Raw genomic sequence first — 20,227 nt, forward strand, 5'->3', positions numbered from 1 at the left:
ATGAAAATTCAGGTTCATCAGCTATAAATTTATATAAGTGTGTGAATCATAAGTCCAATCTACATAATAAATATAATTGCGTGTAACCACCGTTCTTATAATCGTAAGTTAAAAGGAATGTAAGCTGTTAATTCAGTTTCCTGAAAAATAACTGTAAGTTATCAGGAAGACTAGTGGTTCTGAAACTTGGAAATAGATGGCGACACTTGTCAAATCAAAGATACTAAAGTGAAGGCAACAGTTCTAGATATCTGTTTCGTATTTTGTCATCCTTGTTTTGTTAGTTTTGAAGCAAAGATTGGAGGCATTTTCATGGTTATAATCGGGTCATTTGAAGGATATTGGAGGCACGTGGAGTTTAATGTTATTGGGTCTTAAGGTTTGATTATGTTGTTTATTGATATTTTAGTGCTATGGAGTTATTTTATAGACTTTTTAGCCTATTGCTAACGTGTACTAGAATTTGTGTACGGTATTAAACTTTATTAATGCTGTCCTGAGTATGGTTTTATGGAATCTATTTACGGAAGGTGTTATTTAATGTTTCAATGTGAAGCGGTGTAAAGCAAAATTAATTTCTTTTATTCTCGGATTGGTGTACATATCCCTTTTTGTGGTTTTTATATATAAGCATTAATTTGTAGTGTAATGTACGTGCAATATTTCATTGCTCTTTAGTATTGATACAAAATTGCGGTATCATTGGATGGTCAAGGTCAATTCAAAAGATTTTTTTTCTTATGGTTTTCAATGATGTAACCATATTTCCTCGCTTGACTGACTGACTTTAATGGGCAAGGTGTGAAGGTTACTAGCTCGTGCCACGTGCCTGGTTTAAATTCGCAATCCCCACATTAAGCAGAGCAGAGGTCAATAGTTACTGGAAACTTTAGTAACTTTGTTTAATCTTCTGTTTTTGTTTTATTAGTCTTTATCCTATAACTTAATACTAATTATCGTAACTGCTTTTTTAATAAAAAAAAAAAAAGAATAATCACTAGCGATACATATTCTGCTTCATGAATTCTTACTGTAATAGTATTGACAGGCAGTGGTCATTTGCCTTAGGTAGGCACTGCACATCACAAGGAACTAGATATCCTTTGATAAATCTAGCCAATTAATCCTCTGTGGATTAGGTCAGTCTATGCAAGAGCCTTTTCGCAAATAGGCGTAATGGTTCATATACTTGCATATAAGTCGCAAGGCACATACAATGCAGAATATGCCCTCTAGCTTTTCCTTGTGAAATTTTCCTTCGTCCACCTTATGAAGATTATTAACTACTTTGGTCGGTCGAATAGTTTGACGATGATTTTCTTTAAATTAGGATTTCTTTTGTCTTTTGATTTAATTATCAGTAGTTATTCAGGTCTTCAGTTATAAAATATTTTTACGTATACTTCCTTGCCTCAATGACATGCCTTTTATTGCTAGTAACTTTGGTAATTGTTTACAACACCACGCTCTCCAGTTACTCCAAAATAATGCAATCCTGCAGTTCTCATCTTCTTGCACAGTAATTAGGTTATTTAAATTCTGGGAAAGCAATAATTAGCAAGATATGTTGAGGAAGGGGGAAGGGGTTATAAAAAGAAAATAACTGTTTCCTCACTAAACAACTCAGAACTGACTTGTCAACATAGTCAACCAAACTGAATTCGTGATGCCAGCGTACATAAAAAGAAGTTTGTGATGCCAGCGTACATTTGATATACTGTATATTCAAAATATACTTAGTTAAAAATGGATTCATTACTCAAGTGTTCATAAAATATGCAATTTACAAAGTGACACTTTTGAGTAATCGCTTAATATTTTGGTTGACTTTGTTGACATGTCAGTTCCACATCGTTCAGCGAGGAAACCGCGCTATTTTCTTTTTATAACCCCTTCCCCCTTCCTCAACATATCTTGCTAATTATTGCTTTCTCAGAATTTAAATAACCACCTAATTACTGTGCAAGAAGATAACTGCAGGATTGCATTATTTTGGAGTAAATGGAGAGCGTGGTGTTGTAAACAATTACAGTAATTTTTTTTTTTTTCACCAAGGACAATTTTAATTCTGTTAAATTTTTGAATAAAGGAAGTTTTATAAATTTTTAGTGCATTTTTCGTGTGAGATCTCCTTTGTGGCATGATCTATGACATTATTCTTTTACTTTCGTGCGCGATCTCAAAATTTTTAAGCAAAACAATAAAAAAATCTAATGGATCTTGCTTCGCCGTGCGCTCTCTTCTCTCGCGAAAAAATAAAAACAAAACTCCAAATGCACTGTCAAGCTGTATGTTGAGCTGGGCACGCCAACATAAATGATTTTTATTTCAGATAATCATTCCCGGTATATATATTCTTTTAGAAAATCTAATGGTTCTTGCTTCGCCATAAATTGAAGTGAGATCGCATACCAAAGCAAAAGTTAGACTTTGAGATCGCATACCGAAACACCGAATTTTTTTATGAAATATTATAAATTGTAATGTGTTGTGAATATTCCAGTTTTAGTGTATAACTGTTATTCTGTGATGGTTAAACTTTTAAGATTGCGCAAATCATAAAGATCTAGTGTTTCTATTCTGCGCATTTAGTTAGGCCTAAATTTTATTACCCAATTACTATAAAACTCGATTGACAAATACGTGAAAGTTTCAAGGAAAAAAAGTTTAATCCAGATTTAAATGTAAAGTTTCTGGGAGAGAATCTTTTCAGCCTTGAAGCGAAGACACAATAATTATTTGAGACTTTTGTTTTTAAAGTATTTGTGGGTGCGCTTCAAATTTAATGAGTAGGCCTAATATGGTTTTCTTTTGTTAATAGTTAATTCTTAAGCGTTTTGATGTTATCGTTTTTTAACAAAACGATAACATGGACTAGAATTACCTTTACGGTATTAAATGTGATGATTATTACTGCTACAGATATGGAAACTGTTTCTATGGAAGGTGGGATATAATGTTGAACGGTGCAAAATTTTGCTTTGGCACTTTAGTTGGTATCCTCGTAATTATAAGTGAAAATAAATGCCTTTCTCATAATTATAATTTTGAGTAAATTCATTTATTCTCATGCATTATGTATTTAAGCATTTTTTTTAATAGTTCAATTAAAGGAATATTTTTATTTTTTCATCGTATAAAATATTAACAAGCGGAATATTTATTTTTTCATCGTATAAAATATTAACTTGCGGTATCATCAGGTGGCCAAGGCTATGTCTCAGTATTCCTTTTAAAGTTATATTGATGGTTTATCCATAAAACTTCGCCTGTGTCAAGGACTTGAATACAGTGTAAGAATTACTACCTTGCGGAACGTGCCTTGTTTAAATTCCTTGTTTAAATTTGCAGTCGCCACGTTCGGCAAAAACAGCTGCCCATTGTTATTCTAATACCTATTTAATCTTATATTCTAAATGTTTTCATGACTAAAACTTTGTTCAATTCGTAAATGTCGTTAAAAGCTGATTTTTATTAGATGCATAATCTGCTTTATATAAGTCACGAGGCTCATTAAGTGTAAAACTTTTGTGGCCTGACCTTTTCCATTGCAATTTTTTCTTGTCCAGCTTTTAAAGATGTACAATTACTTGTGGTTGGTTGAATAGTTTGTCGAAGAATTACTTAAATATTACTCGTATTCAAAATATTTAAAGTTAATAGGTTTTCTTACCTTCAGTCTGACTTGTAGAATCTTTTAGTTATACAGTTTTCCTGTTATTTTAAAGATTGACCCATTACCCGTTTCTTCTATAACATAATTTTTATTGAATTTTGGTCCTATTGACTTTATTTTGATGAATTTTTTCCAAAAAAAAAAAAAAATTCAATGAAAAAAAATATTCTTAAAATTTAGCTCATTTTGAACACCTATCTCATTTTACATAGTTTTTAATGGCAATTTTTTAATCCTATAAGGTAAATATAGACACTATTCAATGCAGTATTAAAATTTACATAATTGTCGGTGGAAATTAATTTAATAGGTAATTATAGTTGGGCTAGTATGACTACTTCAATGCACTGAACAAAAATTGAACTTGTGAAGACTAATGCGTAAAGAAGTTTTAAGTTTTGAGGAACACTAGTTAAGGTTTTGAGTTTTCTTTGAGGAACTGTTCCATCTTTGTATAGATAATGCAGCTACAAAGTGAAGGTATCTTGGGTATAAATGTGAATGTATATTGGGTATAAGGAATGCAGCTGAGAAATTATTGAATCTCGGGTATAAAGAACGCAGCTATAAAGTGAATGTATCTTGGGTATAAAAAATACAGCAACAAAGTAAATGAATCTTGGGAATATAAAATGCGGCTAAAAAGTAAATTAATATTGGGTATATAAAATGCAGCTAAAACTTAAATAAATCATGCATACATAAAATGCAGCGACAAAGTAAATGTATCTTCTATATATAAAATGCAGCTACGAAGTGAATGTATCTTGGGTATAAAGAATGCAGCTACAAAGTGAATGCATCTTAGTATAAAGAATGCAGCTACAAAGTGAATGCATCTTAGTATAAAGAATGCAGCTGCAAAGTGAATGTATCTTAGTATAATGAATGCAGCTGCAAAGTGAATGTATCTTGGTATAAAAAATGCCGCTGCAAAGTGAATGTATCTTGGTATAAAAAATGCAGCTGCAACGTTAATATATCTTGGTATGATGAATGCCTCTGCAAAGTGAATAAATCTTGGTATAAAAAATGCAGCTACAAATTGAATATATATTGGTATAAAGCATGCAGCTACCAAATAAATGTATCTTTGCTACAAAAATACAGCTGAAAAGTTAATATGTTAGTATAAAGAATGCAGTTACAAAGTGAAATTATGTTGGTATAAAGAATGCACCTTCAAAGTGAATGTATGTTGGTATAAAGAATGCAGCTGCAAAGTGATTATATCTTAGTATAAAGAATTCAGCTGCTAAGTGGATATATCTTGGTATAAAGAATACAGCTGCTGCTACAAAGTTAATGTATCTTGGTTATGGAGAATGCAGCCTAAAGTGAATGTATCTTTGGCATGAAGAATGCAGTTAAAAAGTCAATGTATCTTGGGTATGAAGAAGGCAGCTAAAAAGTCAATGTATCTTGTGTATAAAGAATCCAGCTACAAAGTGAATGTATCTTTGGTATGGAGAATGCAGCTACAAAGTGAATGTATCTTGGTTAAAGAGAATTCAGCTAAAAATTCAATGTATCTTGGGTATAGAGAATGCATCTACAAAGTGAATTTATTTTGGGTATGGAGAATGCTGCTGCAAGGTGAATGTATCTTGGGTATGGAAAATACAACTGCAAAGTGAATGTGACTTTGGTATGAAGAATGCAGCTAAAAAGTTAACATATCTTGGGTATGGAAAATGCTGCTACAAAGTGAATTTCTTGGGTATCAAGATTGCCTCTTAAAATTCAATGTATCTTGGGTATAAAGAATGCAGCTACAAAGTTTATGTATCTTGGTTATGGAGAATGCAGCCTAAAATGAATGTATCCAGGGTATGGAGAATGCAGTTAAAAAGTCAATGTATCTTGGGTAAGGAGAATGCAGCTACAAAGTTAATATATCTTTGGTAAGGAGAATGTAGCTAAAAATTTAATGTATCTTGGGTGTGGAGAATGCTGTAACAAAGTGAATGGTATCTTGGGTGTGGAGAATGAAGTCACAAAGTGAATGTATCTTTGGTGTGGAAAATGCAGGAACAAAGATAATGTGTTTTTGGTATGGAGAATGCAGCCACAAAGTTAATTATCTTCGGTATCAAGAATGCAGCTACAAAGAGTGTCTCCTGGTAAGGAGAATGCAGCTACAAAGTGAATGTTTCCTGGTAAGGAGAATCCAGCTACAAAGTTAATATATCTTGGTTATAGAGAATGCAGCTACAAAGTGAATATATCTTGTGTATGGAGAATGCAGCTACAAATTGAGTCTCTTGGGTATGAAAAATGCAGCTTCAAAGTGAATGTATTTCGGGTATGAAGAATGCAGCTTCAAAGTGAATGTATTTCGGGTATGAAGAATGCAGCTTCAAAGTGAATGTATTTCGGGTATGAAGAATGCATCTACAAAGTGAATGTATTTCGGGTATGAAGAATGCAGCTTCAAAGTGAATGTATTTCGGGTATGAAGAATGCAGCTTCAAAGTGAATGTATTTCGGGTATGAAGAATGCATCTACAAAGTGAATGTATTTCGGGTATGAAGAATGCAGCTTCAAAGTGAATGTATTTCGGGTATGAAGAATGCATCTACAAAGTGAATGTATTTCGGGTATGAAGAATGCTTCTACAAAGTGAATGTATTTCGGGTATGAAGAATGCAGCTACAAATTGAATACATCTTGGGTATGAAGAATGCAACTGCAAAGTGAATGTATTTCGGGTATGAAGAATGCATCTACATTTCACTTTGTATTTCGGGTATGAAGAATGCATCTACAAAGTGAATGTATTTCGGGTATGAAGAATGCATCTACAAAGTGAATGTATTTCGGGTATGAAGAATGCAGCTACAAATTGAATACATCTTGGGTATGAAAAATGCATCTACAAAGTGAATGTATTTTGGGTATGAAAAATGCATCTACAAAGTGAATGTATTTTGGGTATGAAGAATGCATCTACAAAGTGAATGTATTTCGGGTATGAAGAATGCATCTACAAAAAGTGAATGTATTTCGGGTATGAAGAATGCAGCTACAAATTGAATACATCTTGGGTATGAAGAATGCAGCTTCAAAGTGAATGTATTTCGGGTATGAAGAATGCATCTACAAAGTGAATGTATTTCGGGTATGAAGAATGCATCTACAAAGTGAATGTATTTCGGGTATGAAGAATGCAGCTACAAATTGAATACATCTTGGGTATGAAGAATGCATCTACAAAGTGAATGTATTTTGGGTATGAAGAATGCATCTACAAAGTGAATGTATTTCGGGTATGAAGAATGCATCTACAAAGTGAATGCATTTCGGGTATGAAGAATGCAGCTACAAATTGAATACATCTTGGGTATGAAGAATGCATCTACAAAGTGAATGTATTTTGGGTATGAAGAATGCATCTACAAAGTGAATGTATTTCGGGTATGAAGAATGCATCTACAAAGTGAATGCATTTCGGGTATGAAGAATGCAGCTACAAATTGAATACATCTTGGGTATGAAGAATGCAGCTTCAAAGTGAATGTATTTCGGGTATGAAGAATGCATCTACAAAGTGAATGTATTTCGGGTATGAAGAATGCATCTACAAAGTGAATGTATTTCGGGTATGAAGAATGCATCTACAAAGTGAATGTATTTCGGGTATGAAGAATGCAGCTACAAATTGAATACATCTTGGGTATGAAGAATGCAGCTTCAAAGTGAATGTATTTCGGGTATGAAGAATGCAGCTACAAATTGAATACATCTTGGGTATGAAGAATGCATCTACAAAGTGAATGTATTTTGGGTGTGAAGAATGCAGCTACAAAATGAATGCATCTTGGGTATGAAGAATGCAGCTAAGAAGTGAATGCATCTTGGGTATAAAAAAATGCAAGTATAAAGTGAATACATCTTGGGTATGAAGAATGCATCTACAAAGTGAATGTATTTTGGGTGTGAAGAATGCAGCTACAAAGTGAATGCATCTTGGGTATGAAGAATGCATCTAATGTATTTTGGGTGTGAAGAATGCAGCTACAAAATGAATGCATCTTGGGTATGAAGAATGCAGCTAAGAAGTGAATGCATCTTGGGTATAAAAAAATGCAAGTATAAAGTGAATACATCTTGGGTATGAAGAATACAGCAACAAAGTGAATGTATTTTGGGTGTGAAGAATGCAGCTACAAGGTGAATGTATCTTGGGTATGAAGAATGCAGCTACAAAGTGAATGCATCTTGGGTATGAAGAATGCAGCTACAAATTTAATGCATCTTGGGTATGAAGAATGCAGCTACAAAGTGAATGTATTTCGGGTATGAAGAATGCAGCTACAAAGTGAATGTATCTTGGGTATGAAGAATGCAGCTACAAAGTGAATGTATCTTGGGTATGAAGAATGCAGCTACAAAGTGAATGCATCTTGGGTATGAAGAATGCAGCTACAAAGTGAATGCATCTTGGGTATGAAGAATGCAGCTACAAAGTGAATGCATCTTGGGTATGAAGAATGCAGCTACAAATTTAATGCATCTTGGGTATGAAGAATGCAGCTACAAAGTGAATATATCTTGGGTATGAAGAATGCAGCTACAAAGTGAATATATCTTGGGTATGAAGAATGCAGCTACAAAGTGAATGCATCTTGGGTATGAAGAATGCAACTACAAAGTGAATGCATCTTGGGTATGAAGAATGCAGCTACAAAGTGAATGTATTTCGGGTATGAAGAATGCAGCTACAAAGTGAATGTATCTTGGGTATGAAGAATGCAGCTACAAAGTGAATGCCTCTTGGGTATGAAGAATGCAGATACAAATTCAATGCATCTTGGGTATGAAGAATGCAGCTACAAATTTAATGCATCTTGGGTATGAAGAATGCAGCTACAAAGTGAATGTATTTCGGGTATGAAGAATGCAGCTACAAAGTGAATGCATCTTGGGTATGAAGAATGCAGCAACAAAGTGAATGTATTTTGGGTGTGAAGAATGCAGCTACAAAGTGAATGCATCTTGGGTATGAAGAATGCAGCTACAAAGTGAATGCATCTTGGGTATGAAGAATGCAGCTACAAATATAATGCATCTTGGGTATGAAGAATGCAGCTACAAAGTGAATGTATTTCGGGTATGAAGAATGCAGCTACAAAGTGAATGCATCTTGGGTATGAAGAATGCAGCTACAAAGTGACTGCATCTTGGGTATGAAGAATGCAGCTACAAAGTGACTGCATCTTGGGTATGAAGAATGCAGCTACAAAGTGACTGCATCATGGGTATGAAGAATGCAGCTACAAAGTGAATGCATCTTGGGTATGAAGAATGCAGCTACAAATTTAATGCATCTTGGGTATGAAGAATGCAGCTACAAAGTGAATGTATTTCGGGTATGAAGAATGCAGCTACAAAGTGAATGCATCTTGGGTATGAAGAATGCAGCTACAAAGTGAATGCATCTTGGGTATGAAGAATGCAGCTACAAAGTGACTGCATCTTGGGTATGAAGAATGCAGCTACAAAGTGACTGCATCTTGGGTATGCAGAATGCAGCTACAAAGTGAATGCATCTTGGGTATGAAGAATGCAGCTACAAAGTGAATGCATCCTGGGTATGAAGAATGCAGCTATAAAGTGAATGCATCTTAGGTATGAAGAATGCAGCTACAAAGTGAATGTATTTCGGGTATAGAGAATGCAGCTACAAAGTGAATGCATCTTAGGTATAAAAAATGCAAGTATAAAGTTTATGCATCTTGGGTATAAAGAATTCAGGTACAAAGAATGCAGTTACAAAGTGAATGTATCTTGTGTATGAAGAATGCAGCTACAAAGGGAATGTATCTTGGGTATGAAGAATGCAGCTATAAAGTGAATGCATCTTAGGTATAAAAAATGCAAGTATAAAGTGAATGCATCTTGGGTATAAAGAATTCAGGTACAAAGAATGCAGTTACAAAGTGAATGTATCTTGTGTATGAAGAATGCAGCTACAAAGGGAATGTATCTTGGGTATGAAGAATGCAGCTACAAAGGGAATGTATCTTGGGTATGAAGAATGCAGCTGCAAAGCGAATGCCTCTTGGGTATGAAGAATGCAGCTGCAAAGCGAATGCCTCTTGGGTATGAAGAATGCAGCTGCAAAGCGAATGCCTCTTGGGTATGAAGAATGCAGCTGCAAAGCGAATGCCTCTTGGGTATGAAGAATGCAGCTGCAAAGCGAATGCCTCTTGGGTATGAAGAATGCAGCTGCAAAGCGAATGCCTCTTGGGTATGAAGAATGCAGCTGCAAAGCGAATGCCTCTTGGGTATGAAGAATGCAGCTGCAAAGCGAATGCCTCTTGGGTATGAAGAATGCAGCTGCAAAGCGAATGCCTCTTGGGTATGAAGAATGCAGCTGCAAAGCGAATGCCTCTTGGGTATGAAGAATGCAGCTGCAAAGCGAATGCCTCTTGGGTATGAAGAATGCAGCTACAAAGCGAATGCCTCTTGGGTATGAAGAATGCAGCTACAAAAAATGTAGTTATAGTGAGTGTATCCTCGTTATAAAGAATACAGCTACAAAGTTAATATATCTTGCTTATATAGAAGGTAGCTACAAAGTGAATATATCTTGGGTATAAAGAATGCAGCTACAAAGTGAGTATATCTTGGGTATGAAGAATGCAGCTACAAAGTGAATGCCTCTTGGGTATGAAGAATGCAGCTGCAAAGCGAATGCCTCTTGGGTATGAAGAATGCAGCTACAAAGCGAATATATCTTGGGTATGAAGAATGCAGCTACAAAAAATGTAGTTATAGTGAGTGTATCCTCGTTATAAAGAATACAGCTACAAAGTTAATATATCTTGCTTATATAGAAGGTAGCTACAAAGTGAATATATCTTGGGTATAAAGAATGCAGCTACAAAGTGAGTATATCTTGGGTATGAAGAATGCAGCTACAAAGTGAATGCATCTTGGGTATGAAGAATGCAGCTACAAAGTGAATGCATCTTGGGTATAAAGAATGCAGCTACAAAGTGAATATATCTTGGGTATAAAGAATGCAACTCCTTTTCTTTTTTCAAACTATATCTTGGCATAAAGAACAGCTACAAATTGAATATATCTTGGTATATAAAGAATGTAGCTACAAAGTTTTCTATGCGTGGGAAATTAATTTTCTTGTGCACTATTTTGAATTTTATTACAAATTTACTGTGTTTTTAGTAATGCTTAAAATTCCCTTAAAATTTTTTTGGCAAATAGAGTTGGCAACGAGATTTGTGATGTTTTAAGGATATTATGAGTTAGAAAGTTGAAGTACCCTAAAATTACTAAAATCTAGTGCCCGTGCTGAAAATTTTTAAGTTTTTCAAACTCAAAGGTGAAGTTTTAAGCCTAATCATACCTAATAATTACTTGTTACTAAATGGCTAGTGCGAAGGGTACGAATTCACGTGTCTTTTTTTTTTTTTTTTTTTTTTTTACACGCACTACTAATTCTGACCAAATTTGGTAGTGTTAGGCTTTACTAGAGGATGAATCCTACTTTGAATAAATTAAATCAGTTAAAGTAAATTATTATTACTAAAGCTACAACCCTAGTTGGAAAAGCAGGAGGCTATAAGCCTAGGAGGCCCAACAGGGAAAAGCAGTGAGGAAAGGAAAAATTAAATATTTAAAGAACAGTAACATTAGAATTATTTCCTATATAAACTATAATGAACTTATAACAAAACAAGAGGAATAGAAATGAAATAGAATTAGTGTCCTTGAGTGTACTCTCAAGCAAGAACTCTAACCCAAGACAGTGAAGTGCCAGATCTTTGCTCACAGAATCTTTAAAATTCTTTCAGAAGACTGAAAAACCAGCCAGATCTTTGCTCAGATATCATCTAACTTTCAACAAGCGGAAATTTTCATATTACCGCAATGCTTGGGAAATGGTATATATTATTTGTGCACATCATTACGCAAAAACTACTTATCCAATTTCATTGCAACTCCGTGGGCAGTGTAGAGTGTCGTTCGACAAGTGGGATATGACCCAAGGAGAAATACATTAGATTTTAAAGAAAATTAGTCAAGGTAAAAGTATACTCTTATTGAGTTGAGCTAAATAACTATTGGCTTGTTTAAGGTAAATATTTGGTATAAATATTGTTGGGGCCATCTAACTTTTAAGATAAATATCAGAAGAATTTCGGTTGTCACCGATCTGGTTATACATGAAAGAGGCTATGGTGTCTTAAGTTTTACTTTAAGGCATTAGCATAGATTTAATAGCTATGCTAAACTAATGTGATTAGAGCTGAAATCCGGCGAATCTTGTATATCATTTGCTCTGGCACTCAAAATTTTAAATTCAGTTTCATAGCCGGATGAAATTGTACTCTCTCTCTCTCTCTCTCTCTCTCTCTCTCTCTCTCTCTCTCTCTCTCTCTCTCTCTCTCTCTCTCTCACATAAGCGTAACACCAAATAGTCTATCAACTCCTTCCACAAGTTTTAGCTAGTTATTTTTGTTTCAAACTTATTGTAATACTAACTGCAGACATAAAACTGATATTGCTTACTTATAAAAGGCTGCTTTTCTAGTCCTACACAGCTGGGAACCCTACTCTACAGGATCTAGTATTTTTAATGCCCAGTTTCTCTAAATTTCTGCATCAGTGTGTATCACTGTTTTAAGATAGCGGAAAAGAAATATTCCCTTCGACTTTCATAGAACGAAAAATGAAACTTGGATAGATCTGACAATTCTTAATTACTGAAACCTAAAACTTTTCCATTCCCCCAGGCAATGGTGGTCCTTCTGTTTGGCGCTCGTTTGGACATTTTGAAAGTTTGAGAACTATCTTGGAATTTTTTTTCCATAACCATTGGTAAGTTTTTAAAAATTCTCATCCTGGTCAACGTGGGCTACTGTAGTTTCATTCATTCTTTACTTTTGTCTAAATTTTACATAGTGCATTGAAGTTCAATTTAGCTATTAGAATTTCTTTCTTCTGAAGACATAAGTTCTTATCATACTTGGTTAATTTTTAGTTTAATAATTAGATTTATTATTCGTACCATTTAGTTAAAATACTTTATTGAAGTTGTTTAGCCATTTGTTTTTATTCATACGAAATTTATTTTGATGCTGTGAAGAATTTATCTAAACTCTTCTTCCTCCTTTTGTATTTTACGCACTCCTAATACCGTAGCTATCCCTTAAACATTCTCTCCTACATTAAGTTTTCTTTACCGAAACATCGGGAGAACTTTAAGTAAACTAAACTGTTGACAATAGGCTACCCCATGCTCATGACGTCACAGCATAGATACGCACAGCAAAAAGCCTTACGCGCCAGCGTATGATGGTTCTTTCCTCAAACTACGTGCGTCGAGATTAATTATTAATCTGGTTTTGAATATAATTTTAGTACTGCTGACTTGAAAGCAGCTTTTATTTCTCAATGCCAATTAAGGTTTGTTAATTTTAAGATGTATCTCCATCGTACCAGCCCATTGCTAATTTCATATTTAAACTCCTAATTTTTAGCAAGCCAGAATAGGTAGGATTATTGTATATGGAGACTCCCTTAGAGCAGCAAGATTTCTCTAAGGATTTTGTGCAAAATCCTGCCTCCTATGCCCTCCTTACAGCAATATATTGCCCTGTCCTAAAGTCCCGAGATGACACCTCCACTGGGTTAACCTGCGCACCACGACGCTCGCCTGTTTTGAAAGGGGAAGCCAGGTGAACCCGCATGACCCAATCGTCGCCCCATTTGTTCGGAAGCTATTGCTGTGACTGGCTGACCGACCTGGTCAATGAATCTGTGCACCTCTGGTTCACCCCCCCCCCTTTTTTTTTCTCAAAACTCTCACCAGGACCTGGGGCTTTAGATAGGGAAGGACACGAGTCTGGGAGTTCCTATTTGCCAAAATTGAGGATTCTTGGGGTGGACCAGTCAAGGGTGCATTATGCTAACTGTAACTATTCGGTCAACAGCAATTTGAGGACGACTTTCTGCTGTAAGGAGCACAGGTAAAAACACATGGAAACTTAGTTTTTCCTCCATTTTTAGCTTGGATTAATTTTTACTTAATTTAGGTTTAGCTGGCTGTTAATATTTCAGCCTGTGTACGGTGGGATTGTGTACAGTTTTTACATATTTTTGCTATAGAGATTAGCACACTCTGGGTAACATGGTCCACGTGTCTGGCCCATTTTCAATTATTAATCCTTGCAGAAGACCACGAGTCTAATCAACCATATATTTATTGCATTTCTTTCTCTTACATTTTGTTTGATTGATGTTCAATGTCCACTTTTCATGTAAATTTGTGCAATAAAGCAAGATAAGGTTAATTAAACCTTGTCGTATCTTTACTCCTTCATTTGATTGTCTGAATATTTAATCTCGGGACAGTATACCAGATATTTTGAAAGGAGCAAGTAACATTAAGTGTTAGCGAGTGACCTAGTATTGAATATCTCTGCTTCGAAGGTAAAGATCCATATCATTTACTTTACTTTACATCACTGCTCCTATTTTTGTCATTATCTCCATAATTACTTAACGTAAGATTCCTGTTCAGCATCTCACTGGGGTCCCTGGGACGGAGCTGAACCAAAGCCTAAGAGTCTAGATGACCTTAGGCCTGACAATGCTAAAGTAGGCCATCGAATTACTTTTATTTCACGTGTGGAGTTTCTAGGCCTCTGGACTGAGTACAATTCCCCTTTTTTGCATATAATAGTGATGGTTACTGAAATAAGTCAGTAAAGTTATAAACAGGGTGTTTGTGATCTGAGCGATAGTGCTCCTTATCCAGCCTTGTTGATCTTTTAGGAACTGACGAAGGGAGACTTTCCTGGAGCAAAAAGCTCCCACTCAACACTTAAAAAATCTCTCCAGATGCATAGTTTCTAATTATATAACTGATGAACTTTTATCACATTTTAGTTTCTAAAGCTGTGTTGGCATTGTAGTCATTCTTGGCACAAATACTGAAACTTAAAATTTCTTTCAGATGATTTCTGGTGTGTGGAGTAGAGCTACAAATCCTGGATCATTGTGTAATGCTGGACAAAGTTTTTCTTAATACAATGAGCCATCTAGTCTGAACCTTTTAGGTTTTTACGACGAACATCCCAATATAGCAGCTTAAAGTCTACCTCGGCAAACAGTTAGGAAGAGACCTACTGGACCTGCGAAGCACTGTTTTATTATGAAAGGGATAGAGGAGGGGAGAAATGATTTGCTGAAGAAAATTCTGGAAGAAAAAGAAAATGAAATAACAAGTGGATGAAAGATATGGAAATGGAAGATAGAACCTTTAGGAGAATGGGAAGAGAAGAGCTCAAGGTCAAGATAAGAGAAGTAGATGGTAAAAAGTGGAGGGATGAGATAAGAGAAAAATTGTTTAGAAATATACAAACAAGAAAAAGGTCAAATAGGAGAAGAAATGTTTTATGATAAGAAACCGGATTCTATTATGTATGGAGCTAGGGCCAACTGTTTGAAATTAAATGATAGGAAAAGACATGAAGTAGGAGGTAGGGTAGAATGCAATCTATGTGGGGCAGTTACTGAAGACCTCGCTCATTTCATTCTTGACTGTCCAGACCTCAGCGACGAGAGAAGAAAAATAGTGGAATTACAACAGGCGTATGAAGAAGAAAAGAGGAAGATAATAGGAAACGTACTTTTTAAGAAAGAAGTTATAGAGAAAAGAAACGAATATATCAAATAAAAGAATTAGAATAAAGAAGAAAACCAAGGAGGTGCCGATGGAAAGGCAAATCCCTCCGCTCAACAACTGAACTGCTATGCTAAGCTGGGTGTTGATGCTTGTGGCTATAAAGGTTGGAGTAAATTTTGTTCTTCACCTCAACAGTAAACAGCCTAAACAAACTGTCCTAGTATTGCTATATCTGCTGCCATACGAATACAAGGAGAACTAATTACCTCTGTACTGGACATAGTTAAATAGTACAAATTTGTTTCAAGGTGCCTAACTTTAACGATCACAGTTTTGGATTATATTTTTGTGGTACTAATAAATTTGTTGCATTATGTCAACTATAGAAAGACCATAATTTTGTATCATATTTCTTATAGTACAATTAAACTCTTTGTAAGGTGCCAAATTTTTAAAAGACCAGAGTTTTGTAACCTATTTATTTTAGAGCTGGTTTTGATTTAATTAATTTAAATCTAAATTTTGTCCAGATACTTTAAATTATATAACGTTTCAGTACTTCCGCACTACGCCTATTTTGGATTGGTTTTAATGATTCAAATCTGTTTGTATAATTGGTGTATCTTTTAATACAATTTTAAGCATTTTGAGTACTTTTATGGTTTAAATTTCTGAATATAAATATCTCCATAGCTAGTGTAAGAATTGCTTATCACAAATTTTAGTTATACACTGTAAAATTTGGTCTTAATGGTATAAAGAACATTGTTTTTTACTTTATAAAACCTGAAGTCCTCGGATTTTTTTTTTTTTTTTTTTTAAGGTATAAGTATATGAAGCGTTGTAAATATATTAAGCGTGATAATTTCAACCTTCTAAATAAACTTCTAATAGTTAAAAATTTTTGCTTCGGGTTTAGCATTGAGTTTAGTAGTATTTAGTCTTAATGATATATAGAAAATTTTCTCATTAAGACCTTGTATTTTGTTTGTAAGGTATGAATATAAAAAGTACTTTGTTTTGCTTTGGGTTTTGTCATAAATGTTTGTAGAACTTTATCCAAATAGTTCAATGTGTTTTGGCTGTTTAGTTTATCATTGCTGAAGTGTGAAATCTTGAATGTTTGAAGCACAGTTTATTTTTTTTTTATTTTGCAAGCTTCAGTATTACAAAATATAGCTTCAATCTTTTTACGATGAATTATAGAGCTTATTTTTTTCAGTTTTATAAAAAAATCTCTGGTACTTTTACCTAATTTGTACACTTACAACTCTTCTCGAAAGATTGTTGGCTCCCCGTAAAATCTGGGCTTGAACTGGTGGGTAGCCATGACCCGACTTTGATAACTTTGAGAGTTTTTCAAGGTCTTGATAGTATGTATTTACATATCTTTAAATTTGGTAGGTTGTGAGCCTTTGCAAAAGCAACTTGGAAAGTTTCGGTTTATGTTAAAGTATTTAGAGGTGCTAGTGTGTAACTGTATAAAGAAGCTACTGATATAGTATTCAGTCTTATAATTCGGAGACAGGATTGGCAAAGCGCATAGGTCTTAGGTGATGGCAATAAATACCTTGCGAGAAAAAGAGAAATCTTCCTATTGAAGGAAGGGAATTTTGGTTAATTTGAATTTAAGTAGTTCTTATCCTAAGATACAAAATGAGTCTGCAGTAAAATATTGTAAACAGGCTAAGTCTTTCAAACCTTTAAACTCTGAATAGTTTCTTTGCTGGAAGATCAGACTGAAGAAATCTTTGGAAAGTATGAAAATAGTTATGAAAGTTAAGATACTTTGATACATTGTTACTCTTAAAAATTTGTCGGATTCAAAGGTATAGTTTTGATATACAACTTGAATTAAAGGGATTTTGGAAGAAAAGGGCATAGAGCTAAACGCGACGGCCATCTAGAATTATTTAAGGGATACCCTTACAATAGGAAGAAGTTACTAAACATTGGTTCTTAAAGACTAAAAATGTAATATAAAACTAGTAGTATTGTTTTTACAAAGTATTCTAGTATCTATGGGGCATATTTTGCAATAAACGTTGAAGCACCTGTTAGTGTTCTAACGTAAAGGAAACACTGAAGGTACGTCCTTAAGTAAAAAGTGGAATTTGTAAGTATAGGCTATAGATTTTTCATAGCAGGAGATACCAGCCAGACCTTTAGAAGTATTTACTTCACGCACTGCTAACTTCCGGTGCATCCATATGACGAGGCAATGTCTAATTTGTAGTTATCAGATCATCATGGTGAGCAGTAATGAACTTTAATTCAGAAGTGAGAATACCATAGGCAAAGAACCTCTGCAGTATCCGTAGGGGTAGGTGCATGAGTTCATGAGTGACCTGCGCATTGTATGACAAAGGGCTAAAATTTTTGCTTCACCAAATTTGGATTTTTAACCCCCTCCAACACGAAGAGCAACTACAATTCAGCCACACTTGCTTGCCCACGATTCTCTTCGAAAGTGTTACCAGATAAAACCAATACCTACAGGAAAGTAATTTTATCAAACTGTCTAAGGCATGCAGTAGGCACAGCAGGCGAACGTATGACTTTGGCCAGACTCAAGGGCAGCCACTATTGACATAAAACTTATTCCCTAGCCAGGCACCCATCCAGGGCCTCAACAATTAGCACTGCCACTTCAATGGTTTGTCCGTGGTTTCCTAGTCTATGATGTCATCTACACATGATCGCCATCCATATCACAAAATTGGCAAGTGTGCTCATTGTGCGTTTGCCATTTATGTGGAAGGGGCTTTAGTTTATAAATGGCCATACCATTTCTAAAAAAAATATTACTGTATTCTTAGTCTACCATTACCAAGGTCTGATTAGTAGCCATCTTGCAGGGTTTGTAACTAACACAAATACCCCTTGCAGTTATTAAGTGCAGCACTGGTGCCAGTTTATCTACTATTCTGACAATATCTTGGTAGACTGGAACAGGTAACAGACATTTGCAGTTCAAAGGTTCGACTGATTATTGGACTAAAGTAGATTGGTTTTCATTCAAATTGGCCTGTCCCTCTGCCTTAAACTACTACAGAGCTGATGGCAGTCTATTGACAGATTAATTTCTGGTTTGCTCTACTGATAGTCATTCCTGTCAACCTTCATAGTCTGGAAACTAGGATTACTTGTCGGGCACCATCTTAGTCTTGTGAACGCATTCTTAAAGATTCTATATAAGGCTGCGAGTACTATAAAGGGTGTTCGTGTGAGAATGGAAGTGGTTCATACACAAAGCCGTAAACCGTTCCTGAACCAAAGCTTAACGTACTAGCTTCCTGGCCAGTACAGTGGTAACGAGTTCGCCTAGCATTCGCATGGAAGCAGTTTGATCCCAGCAGGGGACCAAGAGTTTAAGCTGTTTACTGGGGAGGCCACTGCCGTAGGTTGGCACCACACTGAAACCAGACCCCTTTAAATAGACTACGTCATTAAGTATGGAAATAGGAGACAGATACTCTTTTTCATGCCAGTCTGGAGAACAAGAGAGCTTTAATGGAGTTTTCAACTGCACATATATAAACAGGCTGTGATGCTGGTGTAGTAATCTTAATTTTAGTAAACTAGGTGTTTATGAAGCGGCAGAAAAGCAGAGAGGATGAGCTTTCTTCAACCAGGAATTATTTCTCGACATAATGAAATGCAGCAATGACCAAGTGTTGCATAGAAGGACGATAAGCTGTGTGCTTAATGAGAGATGATGTGAGATATTAGACTGTCTTCATTAGTCATATTGGATATATTAATCATAATTCAATTATAATATAGGTTCTTGAAAATAGCTCAAACAAACCGGAATTAGATGACCATCTATAGTTTACAGATTAGTACAGAAAACACACGCAAACATTGTGACAATGGATGTTTTACAACTAATAATAAATTATAAATCGTTTGAACCATATTTAATAAATCAGCCATCAAATACATACTATGCTAAAATCAAAAATTATTTTAAAAGCTAGTCCACATTACATAATCTCCTAAAACTTTTTCTTTTCTTTTTTCTTTAGTAACTAAACAAGGTTATGATCGTAGAAACCTTTGGAAATTTTTTTTTTTAAATTCTTAATAAATCACTACCGTATAGAAATATCAAACAATTATAAGCTTTGAAACACCCATTTTTACAATGTTCGTATGTGTGCCAAGACTTATCTGAATAAAATGTTTAAAGAATTCAGACTATTAATTCCTACCTTTGACTGACTTAATCATAAACGGTAATAAGGACTGAATAATTGTTGGCTCTAATAATGTTATGAGTTAAAGTCATAGATATAATAAAAATATAATGCATAAATTGTTATAATTTCTGATATGAAAAGAACCTTCGTATGACTCGCCAGTCAATAGTTATTCCTTTGCTAATACGAAGGCAGGAAGTGCTTAGAAGTATTACTCTCCTTAAGGAGTTGTTGCTAACAGTACGCCTCTGTTTGAATACAGTAGATATTATGTTAACTTACATAGCTTTACCTTTGCTCTAAATGGCCTCCCAGCCGCGGCACCATGCCATTTGACTCGAATTAAAAAAAAAATCAATCCAAGTATTTGGAATTATTTACTGGCAATGTTTATGTCGATATATTACCTTTATTGCGATAGTAATCTAATTCAAATCATATATAGAATCTTTATAAATATATATAGATAATATTTCTAATATCAACAAATTATTTACTAAAATAACCATAAAATCAATTTATCTTGTGATAATCATAGAGTTGCCATATAATATATTGAAGTCCACCATTTGTAAAGCATAATTTTCTTTGGATAATATCTCTTTCGTTTTCTTTTCTTTATAAAGCATAAACTAATATAAAAATAACTTTAGCAGTTGCGTTCATAAAGTAACTCTTAGTAA

The 20,227-nt window shown here is 34.7% G+C and overlaps 1 long non-coding RNA gene across 2 annotated transcripts; it reads left to right on the plus strand.

Moving 5' to 3' along the window:
- Nucleotides 1–298: 298 nt before the first annotated feature.
- Nucleotides 299–14,879, plus strand: LOC137658237 (uncharacterized). Of its 2 annotated transcripts, XR_011047288.1 has the most exons (3): nucleotides 299–379; nucleotides 12,443–12,527; nucleotides 14,668–14,879. It is a non-coding gene; the product is annotated as an uncharacterized lncRNA (long non-coding RNA). The 2 variants fall into 2 exon arrangements; XR_011047289.1 differs by lacking the exon at nucleotides 12,443–12,527 and having other exon boundaries at nucleotides 324–379.
- Nucleotides 14,880–20,227: the final 5,348 nt, after the last annotated feature.

The sequence above is a fragment of the Palaemon carinicauda genome, chromosome 19 (assembly GCF_036898095.1).
Source record: "Palaemon carinicauda isolate YSFRI2023 chromosome 19, ASM3689809v2, whole genome shotgun sequence".
NCBI classification, from domain to species: Eukaryota; Metazoa; Arthropoda; class Malacostraca; order Decapoda; family Palaemonidae; genus Palaemon; species Palaemon carinicauda.